Source organism: Natator depressus, chromosome 6, assembly GCF_965152275.1.
Source record: "Natator depressus isolate rNatDep1 chromosome 6, rNatDep2.hap1, whole genome shotgun sequence".
NCBI classification, from domain to species: Eukaryota; Metazoa; Chordata; order Testudines; family Cheloniidae; genus Natator; species Natator depressus.
This window is the reverse complement of record NC_134239.1, coordinates 122,714,147-122,726,768: the sequence shown is the minus strand read 5'-3', so window position 1 is coordinate 122,726,768 and position 12,622 is coordinate 122,714,147. Positions and strand designations below refer to the sequence as shown.

The following is a 12,622-nucleotide window of genomic DNA, read 5'->3' as shown; positions in this document are numbered from 1 at the left end:
GCTAGCAATGGAAAGACGTCAGCCATCCACGATAATTCTTTATAGGTCTTAGAATCATAGAATAACAGGGTTGGAAGAGACCTCAGGAGGTCATCTAGTCCAACCCCCTGCTCAAAGCAGGACCAGTCCCCAATTTTTGCCCCAGATCCCAAATGGCCCCCTCAAGGATTGAACTCACAACCCTGGGTTTAGCAGGCCAATGCTCAAACCACTGAGCTATCCCTCCCCCGCTCAGCAGCCTTCGGTACCTTTGACCAGGAGGTTTTGACGACTTTTCTGCAGTCCCCAAAAAGCATAGACATCCCCATGCTCACACCTGCCCCAACAGCCTGCTGTTTACAAGGTTCCATAGGTTTCTCTTCTGTCACTCCTCAGTGCATACCTGAGGCTACTGGGAAAGGAGGAGAGAATAGTTGAGATGCACCGAGATGATGGATTTCTCAGAACTGTGGTGCACTTTCCCAGCCGCTCCAGGAACTAGCAGAAATTGTGGCATGGGTGACAGTAAGCTGCAGTGGGACTCACTCCAGAAAAGACTGTTGCCCATGCAAATGAAGAGAGATGTCTTCCTGGCTTTTCTCTACATCCTGGGGGAATTTCTAGGTCCCCCTTTGCTCCAAAAGTGCCTTTATCCATCTGCACTAGGTTAGGAAATTGCAGTTATTGCTGATGTTCTCCCCACCAGTCTTACACCTTTGAGCTGTAGATTGGATTATTGCAATGTATTCTGCATGAGTTACCCTTGACTTCTACTCAGAAGCTAAATTTAGTGCAGAGTTCAGGGTCTACTTAATTAGTGCAGCTAGCCACAGGGAGCATATTAAAGCTATCCCTCCTTGGCTTCCAGTTTGCTTGCTGTGCAATATAAAATGGCAATGTTGATCTGTAAAGCCTGATGTTGTTTGAGTCCTGGCTATCTAAGTACTGCCTCATTCCCTCTTTGTTACATGACCGTTGAGATCAGATGGGTTGGTTTTGTTGGCCTGGTTTTGCTAAGCCTTAGGCCATGTCTATATGTGCAGCCCTGCGGCAGCACGTGTGGTGAAGATGCTCTATGCTGGTGGGAGAGAGTTCTCCCGTCAGTATAAAAATACCACCTCCACGAGCGGCATAAGCTATGTTGGCGGGAGACGCTCTCCTGCTGACATAGCGCTGTGCACACAAGCACTTATGTCGGCATAACTTATGTCATTTGGGGGGGTGGAAAAGTCACATCCCTGAGCAACATACGTTTTGCTGACATAGCCTCAGATTTGAATATCTGGGGAATGGTGGCTGGGCATTCTCAATGGAGGGCCCTCGGCTGTGGACATTCACTTCCCTTGTTGGTTCAGTGGAGCCAGAAGGCTTGCAACAAAGCTCATCTGTTCCTTTCCAGGCTTTGGTGTGGGTGAGGAATATGCTCCGTTTATCCTGGGAGGCTGCTTAGAACAGACATTGGTCAGCATGTTATGTTTTATTTTAAGCTCTTTAGACGTACCCAGAGAATGCTGGATGGATGAGACCAATAAACCTACAAATAAATAAAACATCTTTGTCTCCCCCTCCTACTGTAGTAGGAGGTAGGTCTGATTCTGGTTTTGCCTTTCATAGCCTGGCTCAGATTGACCAGTTTAGCTTGTGAGACACCCATGGAATGGCTGACATGCTCAGGGCATTAAGAGGGAGCAGCCTCTTTGATTTCAGAGTACAGAGACTATGATTATCCCTGGCTGGTGCATGAGGGGTGCTAGGGCTTGTGAACACACACCTGCTCTCTGCACACCTGTGCAGCAGCTGGGCATAATCTGGTCCTCAGAGAGCTACCTTTCTCATCCCCCTAACATTCCCTCCAACAGCAACCTGCTGGCAGTGTCATGAGAACTGGCTTTCCTGTGACATTTCCAGCACTTCCCAGTTTGTCTGGTCGGAAGTCCCCAGGAACTATTCCCCCCCCCCCCCCCCATGTCGTGTTTTGCTGAACTGCAAGGCAAGCGAAAGGCATGAAAAATGTACAAATATTAGAGATGGTTGAAAAAAATTCTAATTTCAAAATGTTTTGACCAAAAGGGTCAAATTTTTCCATGAAAATTTTTACAAAAAATGTTCCTATTTGACTATTTAGCTCTAAAAACTATATAGAAATTGCTATAGATAATATTATATACAAACCGCTTCTCTGAACATCGGGGAAAAAATAGAGTGGACTGGCTCTTATTTTATTTGAATTGGATCTGATCTGGATTTTGGTCGAACTGGATCTTGGCCGTCAAATGTTGCCTGTCAGTAACATTTGGAATGGCTGCGTTACACTGATTCAGTAACACACACTGAACTAACCTCTGACTTATGGTTTAAAGAAGCAGTGTACAAAATAGTTATTTTGCTTCATTTACTAAGACTTTGAACAGCTCCCATAATTATAGCTTCCTTCCCCTTTTCAGATATTTTTTGGGGGGAAATATTTGCTGTTATGCTTACTGATATCACATCCTTCAAATTGCTAAAGGAGGGTTGGATAATAGGTCCAGTGATTTGATGTTTCCATACTTTGTGTAAGCAACATCTGCTTCATGACTGCTTCCTATGAAAGTGCAGTGGGGAGACTGCAGCAAGGATGTTTCCTTTCCAGCTATATTAAGACTTTGTGTCTGTCTCAGATTCAAAGCAGAGCTATCCAACCGCAAATGGATAAAATGCACGGCAATTAATGGCTCGTTATTGGCAGTCCTGAAGTTGAACTATTTGCATTAAGTGTGTTGCTCTCATTTGTTATGTAATTCTATTAGACGCTGGTTGATGTTCAGTGTTCTCTTGTGACTTCTGACTTTCCAGTTGGCCGATCAATATAGTTTGAGAATTTGTTTTGTTACATAGCAGATATATGTTTGCGTCAGCTTCTAGCGGGAGGAAATCTGCAATGCTGATAGAGATTGGGGCAGACCTTTTACACCTGTAAACTCTCACCTTTTGGAGAAGGTAGCAGGATGGTTAGTGAGTTTGGCTGGGGTTCTGCTGAGTAGGACTGATACGTGTGTTGTGGTAGGTTGGACAGCAGGGCTGGCGTTACCAGTGGAAGTACCAAATATCCTTGTTAAATATTGAGTTGGGGATTATCAAGAAGCATTACCAACCAGTGCTGTTTGTGATGGAGTCAGACTAGCTTTCTGGGTAACGTGTGATGTGTAGTATCAGTTAAGTATCTTTCACATCCTCTAGTGGGGGACTGTATCCTGCATTTGCCAGGGAAAGGGCTCAGGTCTTTCCCACCGCTAACTTACATAATGCGATGGTCTGTTCAGAGCCCCCTTTGAAGCAAAAGATGTATGCAAGGGAATCTAACAAGCCTCAGCAGGTCAGGAAGGACAGATCACAACCCTTCTGGGAACAGAGCACACACAGTTGGGGCAGTGCATCTAGTGCAGCAGTTCTCAAACTTCATTGCACTGCAACCCCCTTATGACAACAAAAATTATGACACAACCTGAGGAGAGGGGACCAAAGCCTGAGCCCGCCCAAGCCCCGCTGTCCCAGGTAGGGGGGCCAAAGCCTGAGCCCAGGTCCTGCCACCCTCGGGCATTGGCTTCAGCCCCTGGCCCCACCAAGTTTAACGTCAGCCCTGGCAACCCCGTCAAAACGGGATTGTGGTCCACTTTGGGGTCCGGACCCACAGTTTGAGAACCATTGATCTAGTGTATACAAGAGAACAGGACAGAGTGAGAGCATGAGAGAGGGTGAAAAGAAAAGAAAAATAATAGAAGAAGAAGAAAAACTAACAAGTAGCCCGGATGGGAGGAGGACAGAATGATTTAATGACAAATGACAAAGGCAGTAAGTAATTCTTTTACATTCATGTAACTTCCTGTGTGGTATTTCCTAGACAGTTGTATATGATATGACTTATACATACATCATTTTTTTTCAGTGGTTCATTACTGTCAAAAACATGCATTTTCCAAGTAGTACGTCCACTTTAGCGGTTTCTGTGTGAATGTTAATGACTGTTTATGGTTCTCAGGCACTATGGGAATGGACCAAAGGTTGCCCAATGCTGTGTCCAGGCAGATTTCTGAAATCCACCCTACTGCGTGCTTTCCAGGATGATTGTGTAGCTTGCCCGGGGGAGGCAGAGGCACGGTGCAGGGCTATCCATCTAAAGTGTATTCCGGTATAGAAGCTAATGCTAACAAATCTACCTCTTCTTCTGAAGGGAAACATTTTCTCAAAGATGGAGTTTTTGTTGAACAGTCCCCAGCAAGTGATCGATGCATGATGCAGCTAATAAATCCACAAATAAATATCAGCACCTTTGCCTTCTCTTGCCACTGTGGCGGGGACTGGTACTTAATACCTCATCACCAGTAGCCTGCCAAGTATCTTTAATAACCTAGAGGCCAGATTTTCAGCAGATATAAATGGACACAGCTCCATTGACTTTCAGTGAAACTACACTGATGTAAACAAGCCACAGATTTGGCCCAGAATCTCTTCGTCGCTGGTTAGAGCTTTTTAAATGTTGATGCAGTGTTGCAGGAAAAGGCAGTTTGATTTAGAAGTTTCCCTCTGGGAGGAGGAAGAACAAACTAGACCTCCCTCAGCTTTCTTTTGTGATTTGAGTCCCTCCAGCCTGCTGTGTAGCATCCTCAGCAGAACCTTGGGGGCTGGGAAGCTCGAGTGTGGAACACGTCAGCACAGAGCACATGGGTCCAGATTTCCAAAGGTATTTAGGTGTCTAAAGATGCAGATAGGTACCCAGTGGAATTTTCAAAAGCATCTAAGCAGGTTAGGTGCCTAATTCCTATTGATTTCAGTAGGAGTTAGGTGCCTGACCTGCCTTGGAGCGTTTGAAAATCCCACTGGGCATCTATCTGTATCTTTAGGCACCTAGATACCTTTGGAAATATGGCCCCTGGTGAACAGGGATCTAAGGACTTGGTGAGAAAATTGTGGTATAACTTGAATATAAAGGATTGTGAAGTCCTTTGAGATTTACTGATGAAAAGTGCTATGTAAGAGCCAGGGATCATTATTATTAGTATTATCTAATATTATTATAATTATAAACCAGTATAGTTAAACTGATGTAAAAGGCTGGTGGACACTCTTATTTCAGGATATGAGTGGCTTATTCCTATTTAGTTAAACCTGTTCCTAATCAGCTTCAGCTAAACCAAAATAAGCCCCTCATACTGAAATAAGAGCATCCACAAAGACTTTTGCACCACTTTAGGTATCAGTTTAAATTCACACTTTAAGTTATATCGGTGCAGCTTTCTCAGAAAGAAACCCCAAGTTGCTTACCAGTATTTCTAAGTGACAGCTGTGAGGGAAGATCATGTGTGAAGGGAAGATAATATGAAGAAGTTCAAGTGAGAACAGGTAGTTTGGTAGCACTTCTATATGGAAGCTTACAGGAGTTTTCAACTCTTTGTGTTTCTGATTCTATTCTGGGGAGTGAAACAGAATTTACTGTCCTTTGAGGTCTCCACCTGTTAAGGGGAAAGAGAAGACGAGAGGAGGTTTGCTGAGTCACCAGAGAGTTTATTTAGGAGAGCTTGGTCAGCAAGCTGGTAGGAACCCTCCCTAGGAACCAACAGCAAAATCAGCAAATTGTGGAGCAATTATTGAGACTTGGGTTAACAATGAAATGTTGCTATTCATGAACAGCCCTGGGAACTAAGATTCTTTTCATCCACAGAACAGATACAGCATGGACAGGGGTAGAGCTTTCTTGCAAAACTCCCATAATGCCCATAACCTAGTCACTGAATACTGACCAAGAAGGCGGTGGGTGAAATCCTGGCCCCGCTGAAGTCAATGGGAGTTTTGTTATTGACTTCAGTACAGCCAGGAGTTCATCCTGAGACTTTCGGTTTTCTTTTATCCCACATTTTAAATGATCACCTGAATTTAAAACTGACAGATATTAGTCACATTAATCTGCAGCTGGAAGGCTTTCAGATATATTATAGTGATAAGTGTGGGTATAAGAATCTGTAGAATAGAATATTACAAGGCCTCTGCTATTCAGTAGAATTTGCAGGGTCCCTCTCCAGAGATCGCTACTTTCGGTTTACTACAGCTGTGGGATAGCTGTGTCCATGCCTTTGGAAGCAACCAGGACACGAAGACTTAGCCGTGGTTGTGGATTTGCACCATGTGTCAGGGCAATGACAGTGTAGTGTCAGCGTCTGTGTTTGTCCCGTGCTTAGCTCAAAAGGGTCCCAGTCCTTACTGGGGCATGTGCATGCTGCCGTCCTATGAATGAGCAAATAATAATAATACTAGCTGTGCAGTGAGTTGCAACTGAAACCAAACTACCAGGTAAGAGATCACTGCTTATCGTATTTCGAAAGATTCCTACTGACTTCAGTGGACTCTGGATTAGGCCCTACAGGATCTACTTTAAAAGATCAGCAGTACTAGTAACGAATGCATTATTGCTACTGTATCTAATCTTTATCTTTTATGGGCAACCGTGCCATCATTTAAAAGAGTCAGGTTTTAGTTTGCTTGAAAAAGCTGAGCTGCAGAACGATAACGGGTTTTGGGTTGTGATTTTATTCCCCTCAGCTGTTGGTATACAGTTCAGAGACCAGAGTTTGCTTCTTTGATGCTTCAAAACTGAAGTTACAATCACAACAACAAAAGCCGGAGCATGGAGTGTAAAGAGAAGGCCTCAAGGGTTAGGGGATACATTTTTCAACACAGTAGTTTCATCAAGATCTGCTTCATACAAGCCTGAGCTTTTCCATTCGTCTGTATGTCACTGGCTATGTGAGTGAACTACTGCAGGAAAAGAGACCAATAGCAGGACATACTGGCTTTTGTTTCTGGGTTCTTTGCTAGAGAAAGCAGGAGAAACTGTGAAAGAGGCAAGCAATTTGTTTGCCTTAACAGGGTGCTTTTCCTGGAACAGACTCTCTTCCTAATGATTTGAATAGCAGTCGGGGGAAAAGGGCCTGTTCTGTTCTGAACTTGCTGTTTCCTTGCAAATGAACAAAAGGAGCTGTTCAGTATTGTCCCAGTCTGGTCCACGAACTGAGCAGTGCATAGAGGTGCAAGGAGCCAGGACGGGCTGAGAACACAGTGATTTCAAATGGGAAACTAGTTGGGATCAAACTGCTGCGTTATGTGTCTATTTTCTTGGGCTTTAGCTTATAACCACAGAGTTGCAGAGGAAAAAAATACAGTAGGTGACAGGGCAACATCATTTGGTGACATATCCTAAGGAAACATGGTTTACACACATGCCCCCAGAGGGCACACTGCTTCTTAAATTAAAAACAAAAAACCCCACCCAAGTGCCAGTAGGGTTAGAGATGTGCTTTGGACCATGTTTCTTACTCCATCAACTAGCGAACTGTGTTCCACATTGTATCCACATAGTTTAGAGCCACTGCAGGACCACTCTAAATTATGCATGGCTGCAGTGGCCCTCAGGAGCCATCCAGCTAGGGTGACCCGTAGGGACGGGGGTGTGGGGTAATAGGAGCCTATATAAGAATAAGTCCCAAATATCGGGACTGTTCCTCTAAAATTGGGACATCTGGTCACCCTTTATCCAGCAATTGAAAATAGTCACTCCCCAGGGTGTTCTGGCCAGGTTTCCCTACCCCAGCAATATCCCTGGCAGGCCCCTTGCCCTGGAAGTTCTGAGGATGGGGGAAGCAAAGGGCCATTCCAACAACTCCGCACCACCCAGCAAACCACCTTGCACCATGGGATTTCCCCCAGGGGCCAGGGTTGGAGTGACACAATGGGGCCTGGGAGGACCATAAATCAGGCCATTTGTGTCAAATTCAGCCACTGCAGCGTGACATCAAGGAATTTCTAGTTCGGTTTTAGAGGTAAATCTTAGTGATGGAGTCACTAATATCTCCACCATTGTGCTGTGCAGAGAGTCTCTCAGCACTTTAAAATACTCTTCTCCACATTTTGAGATGGGCGAACGGAGGCAGAGAAAAGTTAAGCCACTTGTCCCAGGCTGCACATTGCATTGATGGCAGAGCTGATTATAGAACCCAAGCCCCATGCTCTAATTACGGGAGGGGCTGCTTTTTGCCTTCTGAACATTTGGTCTGCCCTCCCAAGAAGCCGCAGCATAAACATCGTTTGCTGTTCCTCATGGTCATTAGTGAAAAATGCTCCTGAAATTAGCCCTTGTGTATAAAAAAGGCAACCCCACTTCAAAAAGGGAGAGAGAATAAACAAACCCCAGTCTGCATGGCCCACATCCTACATGGATCAACAGTATGGGATAAAGAGCCACAGTCAGTTTGGGAGCAAACAGAGTCTGTTTCACAGAGAAAGCGATCAAAGAGATAAACCATCCCACCTCAGAATTGCCCTGAATAAGTTTCAGGATCTTCCTGCACGTCAGTCTTTTAACTGTAATGCAGTTAGTGTTATCTAACGTGCCAAAGGAGCTATGCAGATTGACACCAGCTCAGGAGCTGGCCTTGACTGGCTACCACAGACCACACACCAGGGTTCCTGAATAAAGGATTGCAAATTTCAAGTCTTTCTCCAGTAGCTGTTTCTGCAGACCAGATGAAAATGTCTTCTCTGTTGTAAACCATAGCCTCAGTCATCTGGAGAAGAAGTTATTAGCCTCTCTTCGCTACAGTACGTTCAAAATCCTGGCTCTGCTAGGAAGAGTTCTGTACCCCAGCAGTGTCTGGAGTAGGTCAGGGCATTGTCATGAGGTTTTTTTCTATTAATTTTAAGTCTAAATTGGTTTGAAAACTGAGAGATAGACTGCAGTATCTGGCAATTCCAAACACCATTGGGGAAAATTGGCTCCAGATCATTTAGTGCAACTTTCCCTGGGACACAAACCATTTAATGAGCCTATCTAGGCCCTCACAATTAATAATTAACTCCCAGAGTGTGGCTGGCCTTCGCTCAGGTGCCTCAGGGTGTGTTTGGGGGGATGAACTGACCTTTCTTGCTTCTTCCAAGTGCGGGGGACAGACCCATTTGCAGTGCATGTGCTTTCCTCATGGCTGCCTGCCAGCACCCCTTGGGGAACAAAGCACAGCAGAGGGAACACTGGCTTATGGACCGCAATCCCTTCACCATGCTGTCGAGGGAAGCTACACTACACCCTCATAAGGGCTAGGTGTGTCTACAACACACAGCTAAGCTCCCCCTGAAGGCAATGAGATCTTGGCATGAGTGTGGGCTGCAGGATCAGAGCAGCACCAGAGAAGCGAATTAATGATCTAAATTAGGACTGACAAACGAATGGCTTACCTCCCCACAGACAACGATCTGCATGCTCTGGGCCCTGCCCCATTAAACCCCAGTGCTCCAAATAAAGAGTGTCTGAGGAAGGTCTCCCCAGAATGATTCAGGAGGAGCAATAACCTAGTCCACCATCTTGGGTAGCATTCAGAGTGATAGGATGTACTGCTGCAGGATGCATGAGTATCTCATGAAGGTGGTCAGGGAAAGTGTTGGACCCTTACTGAATGGGGGAGGCAACCTAGTGACGGATGATGTGGAAAAAGCTGAAGTACTCAATGCTTTTTTGCCTCGGTCTTCACAGACAAGGTCAGCTCCCAGACCGCTGCACTGGGCAGCACAGTATAGGGAGAAGATGAGCAGCCCTCAGTGGTGAAAAGAACAGGTTAAGGATTATTTTAAAAAGCAAGACATGCACAAGTCCATGGGTCCAGATCTAATACATCCAAGGATGCTGAGAGAGTTGGCTGATGTGATTGCAGAGCCATTGGCCGTTATCTTTGAAAACACGTGGTGATTGGGGGAGGTTCTGGACGATTGGAAAATGGCAAATATAGTGCCCATCTTTTAAAAAGGGAAGAAGGAGAATCCAGGGAACTACAGACCAGTCAGCCTCACCTCAGTCCCTGGAAAAATCATGGAGCAGGTCCTCAAGGAATCCATTTTGAAGCACTTGGAGGAGAGGAAGGTGATTAGGAACAGTCAACATGGATTCACCAAGGGCAAGTCATGCCTGACCAACCTGATTGCCTTCTCTGATGAGATAACTGGCTCTGTGGATATGGGGAAAGCAGTGGACGTGATATAACTTGACTTTAGCAAAGCTTTTGATATGGTTTCCCACGGTATTCTTGTCAGCAAGTTAAAGTAGTATGGGCTGGATGAATGGACTATAAGGTGGATAGAAAGCTGGCTAGATCATTGGGCTCAACGTATAGTGATCAATGGCTCGATGTCTAGGTGGCAGCCAGTACCAAGCGGAGTGCACCAGGGGTCGGACTTGGGGCCGGTTTTGTTCAACATCTTCATTAATGATCTGGATGGTGAGATGGATTGCACCCTCAAGAAGTTCGTGGATGACACTAAGCTGTGGGAAGAGGTAGATACGCTGGAGGGATAGGGTCCAGAGTGACCTAGACAAATTGGAGGATTGGGCCAAAAGAAATGTGATGAGGTTCAACAAGGACAAGTGCAGAGTTGAAGTGTGTCACTAACTTTCAGAGTATGATTGCAAAGGCAAGGATGCCTCATTCATCTTCCCTGCACTTTTATCAGGGCTCACTGACCCGTCTTGTCCAACCAGAGATTCTTAAATGTATCTAGCTTCCTGGCAAGAAACCCACAACCCTTAGGAATGTTTAATTCTTCTTTGAGATAGATGCAGACGTGTATTCCACTTAGATGTGTACACGCCCAGGGCACCACAGCTGGAGATTTTGTCTAGCAGTACGTATAGGGAGGTGGCACTCACACCTTGGGGCTGTGACTCCTCCCCTAGCTTTATGAGGCGGCACTGCCTCGACCCCCCTCAGTTCCTTCTTACTGCCTGTGGTTGGAGTCAGAGCTCTGTGTGAGTTTTAGCCTCACAACCTTGCAAATAGACTTAGTCTCGCTTCTTATTGTATATAAACTAGTAGTTAGTGTTAGTTAGTAGTCTGTTCCCGCGGTGATGCACTCACTGGGAGTTAAACATTGTCCTTACTGTGGAGGAGCAATCCCCACCCGTGGTGCTTGCTCTGTCTCAGCACAGCTCGCCTCCAGGGGCATTGCATGATCTGTAGATTGTTCAAGAAAAGAACTTGGGTAGCTTGGGACCTTCGCCTTACGCACCATCTGCTCGGACAGGCCATGTGGCCTGATCTGGTACTGAGTCCCTCATCTGGCGGACGATGACCCTCGGGCCCCGAGAGCGCTGCCTCTTCACGTTCTGGAGCAGGTGCCTCTCTGAAGAAATGGAGGAGCCTTTCCCCGTTGACTGCGCCGAGGAAGAGGTCACATAAGACTGATCAAGATCTTGCCAGGTCTTGGGCTGACTGTTCTGCCTCCCCCAGGAAAAGCACGGACTGGCACAGAGCTGGCGCCAGTGTGCAGGACAGTGTGGGTACTTCTGACCCTTCCTTGTACTGTTGACTCCAGTTCTGACCTCCTGGCATCCTTCGAGTCTGGTAAGGATGAGGGAGATGCCGGTACCGACTGTATACGGGAGAACACCACTTTCAATACAACATCCTCCCGTTCAGCCTCTCTTCCACCCCTGAGTTTTCACCAAATGTGTGATCGTGGTTACGGCACATCTCAGAAAAAAGGGAATCCACATCTTCCTGTACCTCAACGACTGGTCACCGAGGGGCAGATCCAGAGAGGAAGTTCTTGCTCACATCAGTCCCACTCTGCATGTGCTTGACTGTGTTTGGGTCTCATTCTAAATACCAGAAAATCATCTTTGGCTCCCACTCAAAAAATGGAGTTAATTGGGATGCTATTATATTCCATGACATAGAGAGTATTCTTGCCGACCGACAGTTTTCAGACAATTTGAAATCTTTGCCTCAGTCTGCAATTTCAGCCTTCCATGACCATTCAAATGTGTCTGAGACTGCTGGAGCACATGTCCGCTTGCATGCAGGTGGTCCAGTTTGCAAGGTTGTGCCCTCGCCCCCTTCAAATGTGGCTCAGGACAATCTACTGTCCTACTCTTCATTCTCTGGACAGACTTGTTTGTCTTCCTCCACCGGTCCTAGACTCCTTGCAGTGGTGGACCTATCCACAGAATGTTTGCCAAGGCATTTTCTTTGTCCAGCCATCGCCAACCAAGTCACTTATTACCAACACCTCTCTGCTGGGTTGGGGGGCGTACCTGGGGTCGCTGAAGGTACAGAGACTGTGGTCTGAGCAGGAGGCCTCACTCCATATCAATATGCTGGAACTTCAGGCCATCCACAAGGCATGTCGTGCCTTCCATGACCATATCAGACACTCAGTGGTTCACATACTTACCGACAATACCACCATGATGTACTATGTGAATAAAAAAAGAGGAGCATACTCCAGGGCACTCTGCCTAGAGGCAATGAATTTGCATTGAGGAGAACATTACTCCAACAGCTGTCCACTTGCCCGGGGTACAGAATCATCTCGTGGACCATCACAAGTGGTCCCTGAAGATAGGTGGTGTCCTGCAGGTCATCTTTGCATCATGGGGCATTCCTACAATCAACCTGTTTGCTATAAGGGAGAACAGGAAATGTCACCTGTTCTACTCTCTGGGCGGGGGCTTCAGTCCAAGCTCCCCCTCAGACGCTTTCCACTGCAGTTTGTAGTCGACTAGCCTATACGCCTTTCCCCCATCCCGATAATTTCTTAGGTAACCCTCGAGCTCAGGGCAGATGAGGCC

The 12,622-nt window shown here is 46.2% G+C and overlaps 1 protein-coding gene across 6 annotated transcripts in view; it reads left to right on the top strand.

Moving 5' to 3' along the window:
* The window catches only part of SAMD4A (sterile alpha motif domain containing 4A), a 204,970-nt gene that overhangs the window by 135,556 nt on the left and 56,792 nt on the right, over positions 1-12,622 (top strand). The window lies entirely within an intron of this gene.